The sequence below is a fragment of the Parasteatoda tepidariorum genome, chromosome 10 (genome assembly GCF_043381705.1).
Source record: "Parasteatoda tepidariorum isolate YZ-2023 chromosome 10, CAS_Ptep_4.0, whole genome shotgun sequence".
Taxonomy (NCBI): domain Eukaryota; kingdom Metazoa; phylum Arthropoda; class Arachnida; order Araneae; family Theridiidae; genus Parasteatoda; species Parasteatoda tepidariorum.
The window spans coordinates 41,493,722-41,514,605 of record NC_092213.1 but is presented as its reverse complement, the minus strand read 5'-3'; the positions used below and the strand labels follow the sequence as shown (position 1 = coordinate 41,514,605).

The following is a 20,884-nucleotide window of genomic DNA, read 5'->3' as shown; positions in this document are numbered from 1 at the left end:
ACTGAAATTATATTCGAAAAGTAAAACAATGCATCCTGATTCCGAAGTGCATACAAGAGATTTATTTATATTTAGTCAACAAATTGGTACAAATCTAGTAGTTCTCGTCAAAAAATCTCTGTCTTCATCCTTGAAATAAATATTCTTCCCTCTATAGGTGTTCCAACTTTCTCCATATTACACCTTTGACATTCATTGTAATTCCTTAACACTATGCTCGAAGAAGGTGTGCATTTAATGTTCTATTAACAGAATAAAAAATTCATGAGGAATATGCTGATGCTTGGAAGTGGAAATGAAAAAAGAATTCGTAGGGGTCGACATGATTTGCATTGTCGTTTGAGCTTGGATGAGAAATATGAATGAAGTGATTTTCTAATGTTCCATTAAGTAGTCATTTTTGTATGCATGAAGGAATGCAAACGACGGTTCTCTTTATTTAGGGCTTATTCTTTTGTAAAAACGCTTCGGTATTTACAAATTTATTCCATTTCATTGATGAAAGTAATCACGACTCGCTAAATACTCGCTTTGTAATTTTTTCAACGAGTTCTATTAAGTGTTTTATTAACGTTTTATTCTAAATATGGTTAATAAAGAAATACTTCAAGCGTTGTTTTAAATGTGGTGTAATTTTGCGTAATATTTTTTTAAAAAGCTGTTTTTAAGGTTATAGCTTTTTTCTAAAGCTTTATCTAGCATTATAAACGTATGAAAATGATGTTTGCCCTTATAATGAAAATTTGCAATAAACATTCGCAAACAATGATCTATTGCCATTTGTAATTATAATACACTCATAGTTTTCACTATAAAATATTTTATGATTTTTCTTAATGCAGTAACTTTCTTTAATCTTTGTTTTCTTAATCTTTGTAACAAAAGAAAACAATTTATGAAAATGATACTTTTAACGTTGTAGCGTCTTCTCTAAAGCATTAATCATCATTACAAATGTATAACATTAGCTCTATTGACATTTGTAATTATGCAATTATAATGAAACATTTTATGCAATTTCTACACTAAAAATTCCGGATCAAATTATTTTAAAAAGTACTTTTAGCCCGTACTTTTTATCGCAAAATCCATTTTTACTGGAACAAATTACGGAACCAAAATCTGAGAAACCATAATTTTTGCAATAACGGTATCACTGAATCCCTCTAGTTAAATAAATATTACTATATTACGGTAATTATTACTGTAAAAATTACGCTATGCCAGATTTGTTCTGCAGCATATTCTAGTAAAAATGGATTTTATGGTAAAAAGTAGCTGGTACTTAATTCCGTAATTTGAACCCAAATTTTTTACAGTATAATATGATATTAATAAAACTAATGAAAAGTACTCAATTTTTGAAAACGCTATTTCTAACTTTGTAGTTTACTTTTTAAAGCTTGATCTATCATTACAAATGTATAAAAATGACATTTACATTCAAAATGAATGTTTGCACACATAGAGCATTTGAACTTTTAGAAAAAAAAATGAAAATGTTATTTCTACCGTTTTAGCTTATTTTTTAAAGCAGGATATTCATACAAATGTGCAAAAATGATATTTGTGCTAATTATGAATATTTACAATGTACATAATTATGTAATTATCATTTGCTCTATTGACATTTACAATTATACTGCACTTATGAACATACATTTTCAGGCGATGTTATTGTGAGTAATACAAGGAAAACAATTACAGAAAATGCTGAAGCATCATGACAAATGAGTAACATTGGTATTTGCATTTCAGATTTAAAGTCGACAGAAAGGTTTCTAATCTATCATTTACTTCAACTGTATCAACTATTGGCTGCAATCAATATTTTTAGTTCACCATGAACTAACACTTAATTATTAATAACATTCGGGAGGTGAAGATGTAATTTTGACTTTTTTAAGTTTTAACGGGGGTCAAAAATTGAAAAATTAATGAGTATGAAACAAACAGCGATACTTCAATATGTAAACTACTAAATTCAAAAAAATAGTTCTTATTTTTTGTCTAAAAATTAAGTTTACCAAAAAGTTTTTTGGTAAAAATTAAGTTTACCAAAAAGAAAAAATATGCCTTCTAATAAACTTAGATTAAGTAATGAACACGGAGAAATAATTCTGGTAAAATATTCATACTGAATGGCAATGACACCTCTGTTACAAAAAAACCTTAATTCTTGTTAATAAAGTCAATATATACGGTATTTAAATCATTCACTTGGAAATTTTTTCCGCTCATTCGGTAAGGGTTTACCGGAAATTCTGGTTTTCAGAATTATAGTTCCTATTAACAGACATTTAATTTTACCTTATAATTATTATGCCGTGAAGAAATCATGATAAATTTACCAAATTTTACCAAATGTTAAGTATGATATCATGATAAGTTTGGTAAAAAATAGTTACCAAACTGATTTTGTAAAAATTACCGATCTCTTTGGTGTTCAAATGGAGCCAGAAATAGGGTTAATTTTACTATATTCTAGTAGTTTTGACCATACTTTTTTCTCCATGTAGTTGGAAAAAAGTTAATCAAAGGAAGTATATACACCTGAGTTACTTCAAGACTATGCAAGTAAGACCTAATATTAAGCGTCATATTAAAATATATATAGTAAATAATTAATCTTCGTATTGTTTTCATACTTCAAGTTGCTATATAGCTGTAGACCTATGTTAATTAATTAAAATATTATAAATGCTTGTGATGGAATGATATTTTTCTCAAATTTTTCAGTCGAGATATGCTTAGAGCCCTTAGAACAACGAATTTTAAGCATTTAATTAATACTTTTTAGCATATTGAAAAAATAGTGTCTTATTAATAATATTCATACTTGTACATGAATAATGCAAACTTGCAATCATGGGGTTGAAAAAGATTGCAAATAAGTAATAAAATAATTTTTGTTATAATAGTTTTGTTAGTTTTATTTTTTAACACCAGTTTCCTTTAAATGTGCTGAATTTGGAATGTTAACATAAGCTTCGGAGTTAATTTGTAACTTTGTCTGAAATTGGTAGTCGAAATTTCTTATTTTATTTGAAAATATAGGTGATTTTTTACACTTAAAATGACACTCCAGAGATTGAGAACTGTTTATTGGCAATTAAAATGTCTCGTCTTTAGTGAAAATATGGGCGGATTTAAATATGAAAATTGGTTAAGTCAATGCAATTAAAAGTCTAAAATACTTCTAAAAAATAATTCGCTAAATTTCCTTTCGAGTTGACCTGTCATTTCATCTGAAATCGGCAGCTAAAATGTCTCGTTTTTAGTGAAAATATGGGCGGATTTAAATATGAAAATTGGTTAAGTCAATGCAATTAAAAATCTAAAAGGGACACTTTTGTGATTAATGTATAACATCACCATCGCAAAAACTGTATTTTTTTGGATATTAATATTATCGTAGAGAAAAATTCTTTGAAATGGTGCCATAAGCTTTGAAGTTCATCAGTAACTTAATCTGAAATCAAATTCGAAATTTGATGCTGTCGACGAAAACATGCTTGCGTATTAACGTTAAGATTTCTTTAAAAAAAATTTCTATGGTAAATGAATTTTACGGACACTTTTAAGACAAATTTATCACACATTAGCACCGTCAAATCAATATTTTTGGTCATTAATTTCTCTTAAATGATTCAATTTTCAAAATTCTATTAAATGACATAAACTTTGAAATAAGATGTAACTCAGTCAAACGTTGACAGTTAAAAACTCATGTTGCAAGTGAAAATATGAGTTAGTTTTAAAATTACAAAGACCTCTTTAATTTTTTTATTTTATTTTCATAGCAAAACTTACATTTTTGGATATCAATATTTTCAACTAAAGTCATTTTTTAAAATGGTGAAATTCATTTTGAAAATGATTTGTAACTTTGCCTAATAAATGTCAGACGGAATATCAAATTGAAAGTATTCGACTGTATTTGAACAATAGTGTACTCCAGCAGTGGACTGATCGTAAAGACACGGTTCCCAGTAGAACACGGCAGTCAAGCATCACTGGCTGTTGTCAGTAAGCGGGTGGGTGACCACTTTGATCAGCCTGCGTAGGGACTGGGGATGCACGGTATCGGTCTTCGTTAAACTGTTCTAACGTAAAGTGCTCGACTTCACGAGCAGCTCGTCGGGCTACCAAAGCAGGGGAGCCATCCTCTCTGTAAAGGATCAAAATTGCTATGGTATGTCTTCGGATCCTCCTCAGGGATGTTTCCCAGACCGTCGCCAATAGCTCATTGTGGAGCTCTAGTGCGAAGCAAATAAAGTACCTACCTTGAACAATAGATAGGTATATAAATAGGAGTGGTATTTTTAACGTTACAAAGTAGAACTAAGAGATTAATTTCGTTTCTCACATTGAGATAGAAAGCATGATCAAAACTATCAGAATATGATAGAATTAACTTTCTTGATTTGTAGGAACACCAAAAAGTTCGTTGGTATTTTATGATATGTGATAAAATTTGGCAAAAAGCTGAGTAATTTTTAGCGAAGCGCTTTGGTAGTGACTTCGGTATAATTAAGAATAAAATATGGTTTTATAATATGTGATAAAATTTGATAATTTATCATGATACCATTAAGCATGACATAAAAACTTTGTCTTTAGTAAAATTTATTTTTAAGCTTTGTATTTTTTTTTTATCAATTATGGTAATAAGAACTATAATTTTGAAAACCAGAATTTCTGGTAAACCGCTACCATAAAAGCAAAACAAAACATTCCCGCAACAGCCCATTGTAAGCCAGGGGGGTCAAGGGGTAAAAGGCTCCACAATTTTGTAAACAGGGGCATGTTTTGCGGCAATGTGATCACCACTGAGCACAGTCCGCCTTTACATCCTAGATAAGAAGATACCCATCGATCTGAAGCTGGGTTCAAGCCGCCACTGGGGATCGAACCGCAGCTCTTCACAATGACAGCCAAGTGCCTTAACCACTGAGCCATCGCGAATCGAAACCGTCACCATATGAAGGAAAAAATAGCCAAATGAATGGTTTAAATGCCGCATATATTAGGTTTTTTTGTTAAACCATGTGTCTTTTTTTTCCAGAAATGTTCTCACCATATAGTTCAATAATTTCACCAGAATTTTTTTCTTCGTGTACAGTTGNTTCCCTATCATATAAATTTCGACATAAATATTAAAGAATTTAATTTACTTTTCTTTGTTTCATAATTTAAATTTTTCTTTTATCAAAAATCGTGATATACAATAGCAAAAAAAGTTTTCTCTCAAAGAGGGCATATTAATGGATCAAAAAAGGAATAAGTTTTAAATTTCACAAATCAAAAATTAATATTTTTTATTTAAAATTTACTACAATCGCTTCAAGTTTAGTCCTTTAGTGATTAATGTGATTCTCATACTTGAAAGTTTAAAAAGAATTTAAATTTTTTAAGAATTTTAGCACAATGAATATTGCTTTCACTAGTTTTATTTTAAAATTACTATAGTGAAATACCTTAAAGATACAAATATGCATTATAGTTAAATTAATAAGCAAATCACCAAAATATAAAGAGTATTAATTCTAAATATATTTAATATTATATACTAATATCTATAATCTGAATAATAATAATGTATATAATATTAATTAAATATATATATAATCTTATATACAATACTTTTTGCACACGATACTTTTTACAGCGCATCAAAATATCCTAACAAACCCTGAAAAGAGTAGCATTATCTTGGAATTTTCGTGTTTTTGAATTTATTGTAGCATAAACGTGCCAGCTACTTATCATAAAACTCTCTTGAAAAACATTTTTAGTGTTAAAAAAAAGTCATAAACCTTGTGCATTTTTCAAACTTTATTAACATTTAAAGGGTAAAAGCATTGGTTTAGGACAAAGAATATTTCAAAGTCAACAATAGAAGATGAAAAGGTTGAGAATTTATTCCAAACATCAACTCTATCCGAAATCATGTCCTAAATTCGACACCGGTCTAGTCGATATCTGTAAGAAAAATAAAAAGATAAATAACAATATTTACAACAGACATTTTTATTTCAAACTCTTCAAAACTAAGATGTACTTTTCATATATTTGAGCAAATGTTAAAGTCAAATATTCTTAGAATTTTATAAAGTTCAAATTATTATCTGAATAAAATCATGACGAAATATTAATATTAATTTAAAAAATATCTAAACAAATTACAATTTTTAAAGATATATTCAGATTGCTTCATGCCAAAAAATATTTACCATTCATTATAATTTAAATGGATTATCATGTATTTGTTAGAAAAGTAAACTTAGAAAATTGCATTTTTGAAGTTCAATGAATTTTAGGTATCGAAAATTACGTTTCTTTTCTTCAGATTTTTTTTTTCATTTCAAAACATATTTAGTATATTAGCACATATATTATAATTTCAAAATATCTATATCTACTTTTAACAAAATAAATATAAAAAAATTTTATTTTCAAATTTTCAAACTTATCTAGATTTTAAAATTTCAAAGAAATTTAGTATCAATAATTAAATTTTTACTTCTCTAGATATATTTTTTAGTTCTCGAAATATTTATTAATTTAGCGGGATCAAATTCAAAATGAACATTGCGTGTTCTTTAGTAATACGCATTTATGAAATTACATTTTAAAATTTTAAACTTATCTGGATTTTTAAAGAGTTTTATGAATAAATAATTAAATTTTTTCTTCTCTAAATATATAAGTTCTATAAGTATTTAGTAGTTTAGCGGATAATGTTTCAATCAATATGAAAATGAAACGATGCAATTATTTTGTGTTGGTCTTTACCCTTAAAAAATTCATTTTACCTCATAAAATGCACCTAATCTGGTTTTTTATAATGGGACAATACCTTTACATTTTAAATTGGACACTAAAAATTTTTTTTAACATGAGATGGCTTATAAATTACAAAAATAATCTAAAATGAAAAATTCGCTATTCTTACCAATATTATTCAAAGGCTCACTTCCAATAATAAGCAGCAGGGTTGTAAGCGTAGTTGTAGGCGTAAGGGTATACAGCAGAATGGGCACCATAATAATATGGGCTATAGACGTACTGGGCTAAATACCGAAAAACATGGCGGCGAAAAGAAGGAGTAACCACTAAACAAAATAAATGATAATAGAAAAGCAATATTAATAATAATTTAGAAGCTAATGAAATTAATATAATAATAATGAAACTAATATTAGATTTAAAAAAATGCTTCGATTGCATTCTAAATAGGGAATTTAGAATGCATAGAAACACCCAAAATTTCTGTAGAATTTGTTTTGTTTTGTTTTAAACCACGTAATTTCGAAACTTCATAAAAAATTTTTTTACAATATACTCGATATCTATACACGATAATACGTATATAATACATACGATACGTTCTGCAATGTATAAGATATAGGAGTGTTTTCAAAATGCCACTATAGTTTCTATTCTCGATTATGAAAAAGAAATATGCAATGTTTTTTTTAATTTTCTCGAAAAATTAGAAGCTCAAAAGAGTTTTCAACGTTTTTCGATGATCTTTCGTCTAGGAAAATCAAAACAAAAAACCACAATTTAAGTGCTTTACACTTGAGGCAAATTTATAATTATAATTTTAAACTATACATTTGCCAATCATTTGCCTTTTCAATCGCCAATTTGGCGAGACATTTCCACCCATAAGAAAACTCGCGAAGTTAATGAATAATTATTGGTTTTTGAAACTTTTTATAAGCCAGATAATGCAGCATTGAAGTAACTTTTTAAATATTAAAAAATTAAAATACACAATCATAATAAATCACCAACTCTTTTCAGTTTAACACAATTGTAGTTTTTCTATCTATAGACGTTTTGATCTATTTTTTGTATTAGGGTGGCGCTTTTTAATAATAGTTTAAACCTGATCTAACAGTCATTAATAACTGTTTTTAACTCACAGCAGCTTATAAGAACAGCATATTTTTCGAAGAAAAAAAAGTGTTATTTCATGTGGCGTCAAAGTCTCCTTATGGAAAAAAAAGTCCTAATCCAAATTTTTTTAAATGAGAAAAAAAGAGGAAACCTAAAATCAAATAAAAGGTTTTGATAAGTGAATCAAATTCATAGAATTTAAAATTTATACATATTGGAAATTTATACATGTTTTAGTAAAATTCTTGATAAAAGAATGCTTTTCATCATTTAGTTATAAAATTACGCTTCAATTCCATTACAAAAAGCCATGTTATCTGTATCTGGTTGATAACAATAATATTATTATCAAATTATTTTAATCATAATATCGGTATCAGAATATTGAACCATTAATTCGGTATTGAATCGTAATATCGGTAATAGCTCGCTAAACCATAATAACGGTATCTTGAACCATGGTATGATGCTAAATTATATCATATTTCTGTTGAAGTTGAATCATAGTCAAGTTTAAAAAGTTGAAGTTTAAAAGTTAATCAAGTTTAAAAAGTTCGATATTGGTGCTCAGATGAACCATATTATTATTATAGTTAAACTTAGCATCATATTTAGGTTGCAGCAAATTTGATTGATATTATGGTTCAAAATTCAATAAATTATCCAATGGGAGGATGAATTAAAAACTAAATTTAAAAGAAAACTAAAAAATATTAAAATTCGATTTCGAAAGGTTACACATTTTGTTGATTAAAAATTTAATTCAAGAAAGCTTTATTTGCTTACATAAAACTAAACTTAATAACCTTTTTCTGAAATATTTGTTGCCATTTCTAAAACCACTATCCAAAAATTTAATTGCGGCGATTGAATGGTAATTTTTTAAATACGAATTATATATTTATACATATTTCTTGTCTGATACATATTTGATATACACATATAATGCATATTTCTTATCTGATATTAACAATATTCAGACAAGAAATGTTTTATAATATTCGTTCTTAAAGTCAAAATAATCTTTTTACACAAAATAAAGATTTTTATGTATTAGGGATAGAATTATATATGATGATAGAAATGGAAATATCCGCTTAAAATTTTACTTATAACAATTTGTTAGACTAATTATTAAGTTCTGGAAAGAAGAATAACATTTTTTAATTAAAATTAAAGAAAATGTTTTTGTCATTGATTGGCTGAATTTTATCTCAAATTTTACCTCAATTTTAGCAAAATCAATACTTTTTTTACAATAAACAACTAAAAAATGTTTTTCAATTTTTTTTCTATTTTCAATCATCATGAATTTATGGTTCAGAAGTTCTTGCGTTGTCATATTAAAAGTTCACTAATTTAAAAGCAAGATTAATTATCACAAACTTCAATTTCAACACTTGAGTTATTTTTGTTTGAACATTTCAAACTAAACATTATAGTACAGTGCAGTGAAAATAATTTTTAAAATGTAAAAAAAAAAATCGACATAAATAGTGAAATCGGTCAAGCATGTATTACTCCAATGTTAAATTGTCGAAAAACTTAAAAAATATTATATTTTCCTTAAAAAAAATTTAAGATGAGCTTTCAAGTCGTACACAGCTTCTAATTTACTTCAATAGAATAATTTCTAACTCAAAAATATCCCAGTTAAAATTAAGGAAAAAAACACCAAATAAACTTAATTCTTTTAAAAATTTAACTTAACTTTTCAAAAACATAACTTTTTTAAATAGTTTTCTAATTTAATATTTTCGTTTTTGATTAAAATAAGACATATTAATAGACATTTGGGTTGACAAACAATTACTGTAATAGATTTGTTGTACAAAGTTTGAATGCTTTTTTATATTCGACCAGTTCTAACGTTTCTAGTTTCTAATCTCATTTCTAATTTTAAATTTTGAACTTTGGTCATATAGTAAAATGTTAAGACAAATTTGGTGTCATTAATTATTTTACAGTAGATGATTTTATGTTAAATGATTGAAAGCTATCTTGACTTTTTAGTAAACATTTTAGTGATATTTCAGAAAAATCTTTAAATGATAGCTTTACAGAATCATTTTCTGATTTTTAATTTGTAAATCATTTTTTAGAAAATTGTTAAATGCTAGCTTTTCAGATTCCTTTTCCAATTTTTAATTTTCAAATTCTGTCGCTTAAAAGAATAAGATATATTAGTACACTTCTTTTAAATTTTATTAATACTTCAGAGAATCGTTATATGAATGCTTCTTAGAATCATTTTCAAATTTTTTACTTTAAAATGCTGTTGTTTAATTAAATAAGATACATCAGTGGACTTTTTTTTCCAATTTTTATATTTTAGAAAATTATTAAGAGCCTGCTTTTCATTAATGTTTTCTGATCTTCAAATTTAAAATTCTGCATTTTCATAGAATGAAATATATTAGTACAATTTTTTTTTAATATAATGATGTTTTAGAAAAGTCTTAAACGACCGCTTTATAGAACCATTTTCCAATTTTTGATTTCAAGATTCCGTTTTTTAATTAAATAAGATGTACTAATATACTTTTTGAGCAACAAATTAATATACGTCATTTTAAAATATTGCTTTTAAAATGACGTAACATATTGCTAGCAGAAAAATGAATGCAAAAATAATTAAATTACTTACAAAAACGGTCATTTTGACAGATAACTTTCTATACTCACAGCAGGAGATAAGAAAATATAATTTGAATGTCAGCTACAATGTCTTTATATACTAAACTAAAACCAAGAAAAACATCATCCCATCAAAAGAGCAAAGGAACGGAATCTCAAGGCCGCAATTGACAAATCTATACCAAAGAAGTATCATCATTTAATTTTTCTTAGGGGTTGGGCTCTATTTGAAAAATAATTGAAGATGGTGAGAGTTTGCTCTTCAGAATCCCTCTTGAATAATCCCACGTGGGGTTGTGGGAAGATAACCTTGAAGATAATTTTGGTTTAAAGCATGCACCTGGAGTAATCTGTAGTCAAATTTGTGATATCCTTTGTAAAACAGCCAAACGACTAGGAACTAAGTGGCTTAATATTATTAATGTATTTTGTAATGATGATTTCATTGTCAAGGTTTTATTGGCAGTTATCATTTTTTTCTTTTTCGCGCTAGAAAGGAATAGTTGAAACAAACAATTATTTAAAATGAAAATTTATTGAAAGCTAATACTTAGAATGATTTTTATCATTTGAAATAATAGTGAAAAATATAATTGTTAAAAACTCGCATTTAATGAAAAGTAAAACAATTTCAACATAATTTAACTATCAATCATACTCTCAAACATTTGAGAATTTAGAGCGAAACATATTTTTCAATGATGAGCTAAAGAAGAATTTTTAAAAAACTAAAGGACTTTTATATCAGAACTTTAGAATATTTATTTCTTAAGCCTACCTGACCTTTTTCGTGCATGTGTTTAAATTATTTATATATAGTGATTGACAAAAGTTTTTTATATCTACTTTTTTTAAATCCTAATGCATTACCTATACTATTGCGAAAATTAAAACAGAATGAACTACATCTAAACTACAGAAATTCTGTAGTATAGTTAGAGGGTATGTTACCAATTCTCACCCGCAAATAGCAAAATCTTTTGAAACTCGTATCAATTTGAAGCAAAAAAAAGAAGAAATAGTAGAAGAAGAAAAAAAGAAAGAAAGCTTAAGTGAAAGTGCAGAAATATGCATAAACAAGAACCTTTCTCAGTGTCTAAACACCAAAAATCCAAAAATTATTTGGTTTTTAGACACTGAGGAAGGTTCTTGTTTCTGTCCATTTTCGTACTTTTATTTGTATATTATCCTCATTTTTTTCTTTGCTTCAATCTAAGAAGCACAATTCGCTCTTTCTTTTGGGCAACAAAAATCTGTTAATTTAATTAATCTCAAGTTTCGGAAGATCCCATCATTTTTATATCTAGATATAAGTATTAGAAACGATCAGCTATGAAAGATATAAATTGTTTCAATCCTTAGTCCATTTCAGGGTGACCACAACCAGGATAGGTAGGTACTTTATTTACGTCGCAGCATAATGAGCGTTTGGCGACGGTCTGGGAAACATCCCTGAGGATGATCAGAAGAATTGCCATCGCAATTTTGATCCTCTGCAGAGGGGATAGCTCCCCTGCTTTGGTAGCCCGACTACCTGCGCGAAGTCGAGCATTTTACGGTAGTACAGCTTTACGAGGACTGATAACTCGCACCCTCGGTCCGTAAGCAGGCTGATTAAATTGGTCACCCACCCGCTTACTGATAGCAGTAAGTGATGCTTGACTTAGGTGTTCTACTGGGAATCGTGTCTTTGCGATCAGTCCTCAGCGGGACCAACCAAAAAAGAAATGCCATCGTGCTCCGAGTAGCGGAAAAAGTTTACTAGAGGTAATTTTTTATTTTATTTTAATGCATGATAAGTTATTCTGTAAATACGATTTAACACTAGAAAAAACTGAACATTGCTGTATACCTAGACAGACAGAAGAGACCAATTTCGTCCTCCTCAAATTGTTTGAAAGTAGATCAGTCAAACATCTGAAATCTTAAAATATATTCATAATTAACTTATTAAAAACTTAATATGGACTTGATAATCGAAATTCCATGGTATTTTTCGATTTAGGTACCATTTCTACAGTTAACAAAAATATTTTGGGGAAAAATTTAGTGTTAAAAAAAAGAGTCATAAGCTTTGTGCATTTTTCAAACTTTATTAACATTTAAAAGGTAGAAAGATTGGTTTGGGACAAAGAATAGTTCAGAGTCGACAATAGAAGATGAAAAGGTAGAGAATTTATTCAAACATCAACTCAATCCGAAATCATGCCATAAATCCAATACCGGTCCAGTCGATACCTGTAAGGAAAGTAGAAAGAAGATAAATAACTACATTTACAACAGTCATTTTTATTTCAAACTCTGCAAAACTAAGAAGTAGTTTACACATTTGAGCAAATATTAAAGTCAAGTCATGAAGAGCTCAAATATTCTTAGAATTTTATTAAGTTCAATATGACGAAATGTTAATATTAACTACAAAAATATTTAAACAAATTAAAATTTTTAAAAATATATTTAGATTGCTTTATGCCAAAAAAATATTTACCATTCATTATCATTTAAATGGATTATCATGTGCTTGCTAGAAAAGTAAGCTTATAAAATTGCATTTTTGAAGTTCAATGAAATTTAGGTATCTAAAATTACATTTCTCTTCTTCATATTTTTTTTTTCATTTCCAAGCATATTTAGTAAATTAGAATTATTAAAATTTCCAAATATCTATATCTATTTTTAACAAAATATAGAAAATTGCATTTTAAAATTTTGAACAATTCTAGATTTTGAAATTTTAGTATTAATAATTACATTTTTACTTCTTTAGATAAATTTTTCAGTTCTACAAATATTTATTAATTTAACGGAATCAAATTCAAAATGAATATTTTGTATTTTTTATTAATATGCATTTATAAAATTAAATTTTAAAATTTTAAACTTATCTAGATTTAGAAATTTTAAGGAGTTTTACGCATAAATAATTACATTTTTTCTTCTCTAAATATATTTATAAATTTTATAAGTATTTAGTTGTTTAGCGGATCAAAATTCAAAAAGAATATCGTGTGTCTTATATTAATATGCATTTATAAAATCACATTTTTAAATTTTTAAACTTATCTAGATTTTTAAAGTTCAATAAATCTTTATCGTTGAGATATTGATATCATTGTTTAAAATGTATATTATATATTTTCCTTAAAAAAATTTAAAATATAACTTTTTAAGTTTATGATCCAGAATTTATCAGTTTAATTTTTTTTAAGCATTCGGAGAGGATATTTCTTAAAATGCAAAGTTAAATGGGGTACTTTAATCATAAAAACGGTCTTCTTATCAATTTGCTTCATAAATGAAACAAGAAATTATTAAAAAATATTCCATTTTAAAGGATATATTTTATAAATAAAATTCAAGAATAAAATCGTTACAAAGAATATTTATTTTTTTACCAAAAATTTTCTTACTTTTCTACAAAATTTTTGTAGTTTAGAACGAAATTAAAATGTTAGTTTTTTTTAAACTTTATGCTTATTTTATTCTCTACTTAGAGTATGCACTTGTTCGCCAAAATTCGTTAAGAAAACTTAATGAACTTAAAATATTAAAATCCTTAAATTGAACTAATTGCATCTTACTTAAATTATTGATAATTTTTTTCAAAAATGAATATCAGCAGTTAAATCGGGGTAATTTTTATAAACGTATGAACCTCACTGAAAAGAGACAAAATTTATTTCGACAAAACGTACGACATAAATTTTACTATAGAAAATTACAATACGAACGAACAGAAAGTATATGTTCTCTTACTAAAATATTTCTCTAATGCATTTCAATATTCTCAGCTCAATTCACAAATATTAAAACAGAATAAAAACCTGTTATTTATTCTAGCATAAAATTGCTATACGAACTAGCATTTTTTACATGAAGAAAAAATTTTGATAATATCACTGAACTATATCATAATGATATTTCTGGCAAAAAAAAAAAACTATTAAACCACAATATACGGTATTTAAACCATTCATTTGGTAATTTTCCGTTCATGTGGTAAAAGTTTACTGGTAATTCTGGTTTTAATAAAATGCAAAACACGACACTGACAGAATGAATAGTTTTCATACCACTAAGGTATCATAATAACATTACCAAAATGTACCACATACGATAAAACCTTATTTTATTGTTGTTTTTACCAAAATTACCAAACAGCATTGCCAACACATTACCAAACAGCTTCGGTAAAAATTACTGAGATGCTTGGTGTACCCATAGAGCCAGAAACAGGTTGAATTTGATCATATTTGGCCGTTCTGACCACACATTTGTTCTCGATATATATTTTGTTCTCGATATATATCTCGATTCACGTAACCCTAAGTTTGTTTTTTAATAAAAAAAAGTTTGTACAGCTAGGCATTTTTGTTCTCAAAACTGGCTAGAACTTAACAGTTTCAGAAATACTCGAGAAACATAGCATCATTTTATATTGTTTATTAAGATTATAAAAAATATTTTTAAATATTTTCAGATTTTGAACATTTTAATAGATATTAGGTTTAATAATTTTTTTCTTTCTGGTTTCCCAAAAATTTGCTTTCGGATTTCAGGAGAACTTAAAAATTCATTTTATTTCATAAAAACGCACCTAATATGTTTTTTTTAATAATGGGACTATCGCTTTACATTTTAAATTGGATACTAAAAATTGGTTTTAACAAGCGATTGCTTATAAATTTCAAAAATAATCTAAAATGAATAGTTAATTATTCTTACCAATATTATTCAAAGGCTCACTTCCAATAATAAGCAGCAGGGTTGTAAGCGTAGTTGTAGGCGTAAGGGTATACAGCAGAATGGGCACCATAATAGTATGGGCTGTAGACGTACTGGGCGAAAGCCACAGCCATCATGGCGACCAAGAGAAGGACGAAGAACTAAAGAAAATAATAGAAAAGTAATATTAATAATTAAGTTTTACAATCTAAATTGAATAATGAAAGAACATATTGGATAGGATAAAATGTTTCGATTACATTCGAAATAGGGAATTTATGCATAGAAACACCCAAAATTTCTGTAGAATTTTTTTGTTTTAAACCGCTTAATTTAAAAACTTGATAAAAAAAATTTACATGTCTATAATATATACGATATCTATACACGATAATACATAATGTATACGATACGTTCTACGTTATATAATATATTCGAGCGTTTTCAAAATGCCACTGTAGCTTTTATTCGCAATTATGGAAAATAAAATTCGCAATGTTATATTTCATTTTCTCGAAAAATTAGAAGCTCATAAGTGTTTTTAGATGATCATTCGTCTAGGAAAATAAAAACAAAAAGCCACAGTTTAAGTGCTTTACACTTGAAGCAAAGTTATAATTTTAAACCATACGTTTGCCAATCATTTGTCTTTTCAATCACAAATTTGGCGAGATTTTTCCACCCATAAGAAAAGCAACAAAATTAATGAATAATTCTTAGTTTTTAAAAATTTTTATAAGCCAGAAAATGCAGCATTGAGGTGACTTTTTAAATATTAGAAACTTAAATCACAAGTGATTTTCAATTTTAAGAAAATTGTAGTTTTTCTTCCTACAGACTTCTTGTACCATTTTTAGTTTTATGATGATGCTGGCTAAAGATAGTTTAAACCTGATCTAACAGTCATAAATAACTGTTTCAAACTCACAGCAGCTAATGAAAACAGCATATTTTTCGCAAAAGGAAAAAAAAACAGCAATTTCATTTGGCGTTAGAGTCTTCTTATAAAAAAAAGTCCTAATCCAAATTTTTTTAAATGAGAAAAAAAGAGGAAACCTAAAATCGAATGAAAGGTTTCGATACAGTGAATCAAATTCATCGAATTTAAATTTATACATATTGGAAATTTATGCACGTTTTAGAAAAAGTTTTGATAAAAGACTGCTTTTCATTATTTAGTTATAAAATGACTCTTCAATTCCATTACAAAAATCCATAATATCAATATCTAGTTCATGAACTATAATATCAGTATCTGGTTGATAAACTATAATATCAGTATCAAATCATTGAATCATATAACTGGATCAGAACATTGAATTATTTATTCGGTATTAGAACATTAAACCGTAATATCGGTATTAGCTTACTGAACCATAATAAAACGGTAACTTGAGTCATGATATGATATTAAATTATACCCTATTTTTGTTGAAGTTGAATCATAGTCAAGTTTAAAAAGTTAAACTTCATGCTTAAAAGTTTATCAAGTTTAAAAAGGTCGATATTGGTGGTAGGATGAACCATATTATTATTATAGTTAAACTTATCACCATATTTAGGTTGCAGCAAATTTGATTGATATTATGGTTCAAAATGCTATTAAATATTAATTAAAATTTTTAAATTAAAATTATATTTTGAAGATCTGCACGTTTTTGTTGATTGAAAATTCAACTCAAGAAAACTTTATTTGTTTACATAAAACTAAAATTAACAAAAATTTTCATAAATTTTTTTTGCCATTTGTAAAACCATTATCGGAAAATTTAATTGTGATGATCAGGTAGTAATTTATTTTAAATGCATTTTATATACATACATATTTCTTCTCTGATACATATTTGATATACACATATAATACATATTTCTTTTCTGATATTAGTAATATTAAGACAAGAAACGTTTTATAATATTCATTCTTAAAGTCAATAATCTTTTTACTCAAAATAAAGATTTTAATATATTAGGGATAGAATTATATATGATGATACAAATGGAAATATCAGCTTAAAATTTTACTTATAACAATTTGTTCACTAATTATAAAGTTCTAGAAAAGAGAATAAAGACTTTTAATTAAAATCATAAAAAAATGTTTTTGTCATTGATCGGCTGAATTTTGTCTTAAATTTTATCTTAATTTTAGCAAAATTAAAAATTATTAACTATTGTTTTAGAAGTTCTTGAGTTGTCATACTAAAAGTTCATTAATTTAAAAACAAGATTAATTACTACAAATATCAATTTCAACACCTGAGTTATTTCTGTTTGAGCACTTCAAACTAAACATTCTCGTATAATGCAATAAAAATAATGTTTAAAATGTAAGCCAATTGATTAAATAATGACATAAATTTTGAAATCGGCCAAGCTTGTTGTATGCTAATGTTAAACAGTAAAAAAACTTTTTATTGTCAAAAAGCATTTTATTTTCTGTAAAAAATTTTAAGATAAGCTTTCAAGTCTTACACAGCATGTAATTTATTTCAATAGAATAATTTAGAACTCAAAAATATCCAAATTTAAATTAAAAAATAAACTTAATTTGAATAACTTAATTCTTTTAAAAATGTAACTTAAAAACATAGCTTTTCGAAATCATTTTCTAATTCAATTTTGTCATTTTTGGTTAAAATAAGACATATTAATAGACATTTGGGTTGATAAATAATTACTGTTTTATATTTGTTGTACAAAGTTTGAATGCTTTTTTTAATATTCGACAAGTTCTAACGTTTCTAATTTCTAATCTCATATCTAATTTTAAACTTTGAGATTTGGTTATATAATGAAATGTTAAGACAAATTTGGTGTCATAAATTATTCTACAGTAGATGATTTTAAGTTAAATGATTGAAAGCCATCTTGACTTTTTAGTTTAAATTTTAGTGTTATTTCAGGAAATCCTTGGATGATAGCCTTGCAGTTGTTTTCTGATTTTCAATTTTTAAATGATTTTTTAGAAAATTGCTAAATGGTAGCTTTTTACAATCCTTTTCAAAATCTGTCGTTCAAAAAAATAAGGTATAATAGTTCTTTTGAATTTTATTTCTATTTCTGAGAATCGTCAATGACAGCTTTTTAGAATTATTTATGAATTTTTGATTTTAAAATTAAGTTGTTTAATCAAATAAGATATATTAGTAAATTTTTTTTTAAATTTTTATATTTTAGAAAATCAATATGTGACTGCTTTTCATGAATGTTTTCTGACTTTTAATTTCAAAATTCGTCATTTTCATTGAATAAAATATATTAGTACACTTTTCTTAAATCTAATTATATATTTAAAAATGTTAAAATGCAGCTTTTCAGAATCATTTTCCAATTTTTAATTTTTTCAAAATTCTGTGATTTAATAAAATAAGATATACTAATATACTTTTTGAGCAACAAATTAATTTTCATCAATTGATTTATATGAAATTTGAAAGCTCATTTCGTCATATTTTCTTGCAGGAATATGTTGAAATAAGCCAATTTAATTATATTTCAGAAAATTGTTAAATGATAGCTTTAATTTTAGAACGTCAAATTTAATTATATTTTAAAAAATTGTTAAATGACAGCTTTTCAAAACGATTTTTTAATTTTTGATTTCAAAATTCTGTGGTTTAATAAAATAATATCTAATAATATACTTTTTGAGCAACAGATTAATTTTCATCAATTGATTTATATGAAATTTGAAAGCCCATTTTAACATATTGCTTGCAGGAATATGTTAAAATAAGCATATTTAATTATATTTTAGAAAATTGTTGAATGAAAGCTTTAATTTTAGAACGTCAAATTTAATAATATTTTAGAAAATTGGTAAATGACAGCTTTTCAGAACAATTTTTTAATTTTCAATTTCAAAATTCTGTTGTTTAATAAAATAATATCAAATAATATACTTTTTGAGTAAAAATTAGTTTTCATCAATTGATTTATCTGAAAGCTCGTTTAAACATATTGCTTGCAGAAAAATTAATGCAAAATAAATAAATTACTTACCAAAGTGTTCATTTTGACAGATAACTTTCAATACTCACAGCAGGAGATAAGAAAATATAATTTGAATGTCAGCTACAATGTCTTTATATACTAAACTAAAACCAGGAAAAACATCATCCCATCCAAAGAGCAAAAGGACGGAATCCCAAGGCCGCAATTGGCAAATCTAGACCAAAGAAGTATCATCATTTAAATTTTCTTAGGGGTGGGGCTCTATTTGAAAAATAATTGAAGATGGTGAGAGTTGCTCTTCAGAATCCCTCTCGAATGATCCCACGTGGGGCAGTAGGAAGATAACCTTGAAGATAATTTTGGTTTTAAGCATGCACCTGAAGTTATCGGTTGTCAAATTTGTGATATCCTTTATAAAATTAACAAACGACTAGGAACTAAGTGGTTAAATGTTATTAATGTATTTTGTAATGATGATTGCATTGTCAAGGTTTTATTGGCAGTTATCATTTTTTTTCTTTTTCGAGGCTGGAAAGGAATAGTTGAAACAAACACTTATTTAAAATGAAAATTTATTGACAGTTAATATTTAGAATGATTTTATAGAAAATAATAGTGTTAATAAAAATATAATAGTTAAAATTCGAATTGAATGAAATGTAAAACAATTTAAACACAATCAGTCATACTCTCAAACATTTGAGAATTTAGAGCGTAATATATTTTTCAGTGTTGATAAGCAGAATTTTTTAAATCTAAAACAGTTGTAATAAATCTTTTATCGGAACTTTAGATTATTTATTTCTTAAGCCAACCTGACCTTTTTTCATGTGTGTTTAAATTATTTATATGTAGTGGTGGACAGAAACTTTTTATATCTACTTTTTTCAAATCCTAATGCATTACCTATACTAATTAAGAAAATTTAAACAGAATGAACTGCAACTAAACCACAGAAATTCCGTAGTATAGTTAGAAGGTATGTTACCAATTCTCGTCCGTAAATTTTAAAATGTTTTTTAAAACTCGTATCAATTTGAAGAGAAGTAAAAAGAAGAAGAAAAAGAAGAAAAGAAAGAAAGAAAGCGTAAATAAACCGCAAATGAAAGTGCAGAAATAGGCACAAACAAGAACCTTTCTCTGTGTTTAAACACCAAAACCCATTTGGTTTTTAAACATTCAGGAAAGTTTTTATTTCTGTCCAATTCTGTACTTTTATTTGTGTATTACCCTCGTTCTTTTTTCTTTGCTTTAATCTAAAAAGCACAAATCGCTCTTTCTTTTGGGTATCAAGAATATGTACATTTAGTTAATCTCTAGTTTCAGAACATCCCAACATTTATTTATTGACATAAATTGTTTCATTCCTTAGTCCATTTCAGGGTGACCACAACCAGGATAGACCAGTACTTTATTTACATCACACTAGAGCTGCACAATGGACTTTTGGCGACGGTCTGGGCAACATGCCTGAGGATGATCCGAAGACATGCCATCGCAATTTTGATCCTCTGTATAGAGGATGGCTCCCCTGATTTGGTAGCCCGACTACCTGCGCGCGAAGTCGAGCACTTTACGGTAAAACAGTTTAACGAGGACTGATACCACGCACCCTCGTTCCCTACGCAGGCTGATTAAATTGGTCACCCACCCGCTT

At 26.7% G+C, this 20,884-nt stretch overlaps 2 long non-coding RNA genes across 2 annotated transcripts; both read right to left on the bottom strand.

The window, feature by feature from the left end:
• Positions 1-5,820: 5,820 nt before the first annotated feature.
• LOC122270032 (uncharacterized) lies at positions 5,821-10,732 on the bottom strand. Its single transcript, XR_006225558.2, has 3 exons — positions 10,559-10,732; positions 6,959-7,118; positions 5,821-5,985 (listed from the first exon to the last, which is right to left on the bottom strand). It is a non-coding gene; the product is annotated as an uncharacterized lncRNA (long non-coding RNA).
• A 1,889-nt stretch (positions 10,733-12,621) lies between these two features.
• LOC122270071 (uncharacterized) lies at positions 12,622-19,417 on the bottom strand. Its single transcript, XR_006225588.2, has 3 exons — positions 19,276-19,417; positions 15,274-15,434; positions 12,622-12,786 (listed from the first exon to the last, which is right to left on the bottom strand). It is a non-coding gene; the product is annotated as an uncharacterized lncRNA (long non-coding RNA).
• Between the last annotated feature and the right edge of the window lie 1,467 nt (positions 19,418-20,884).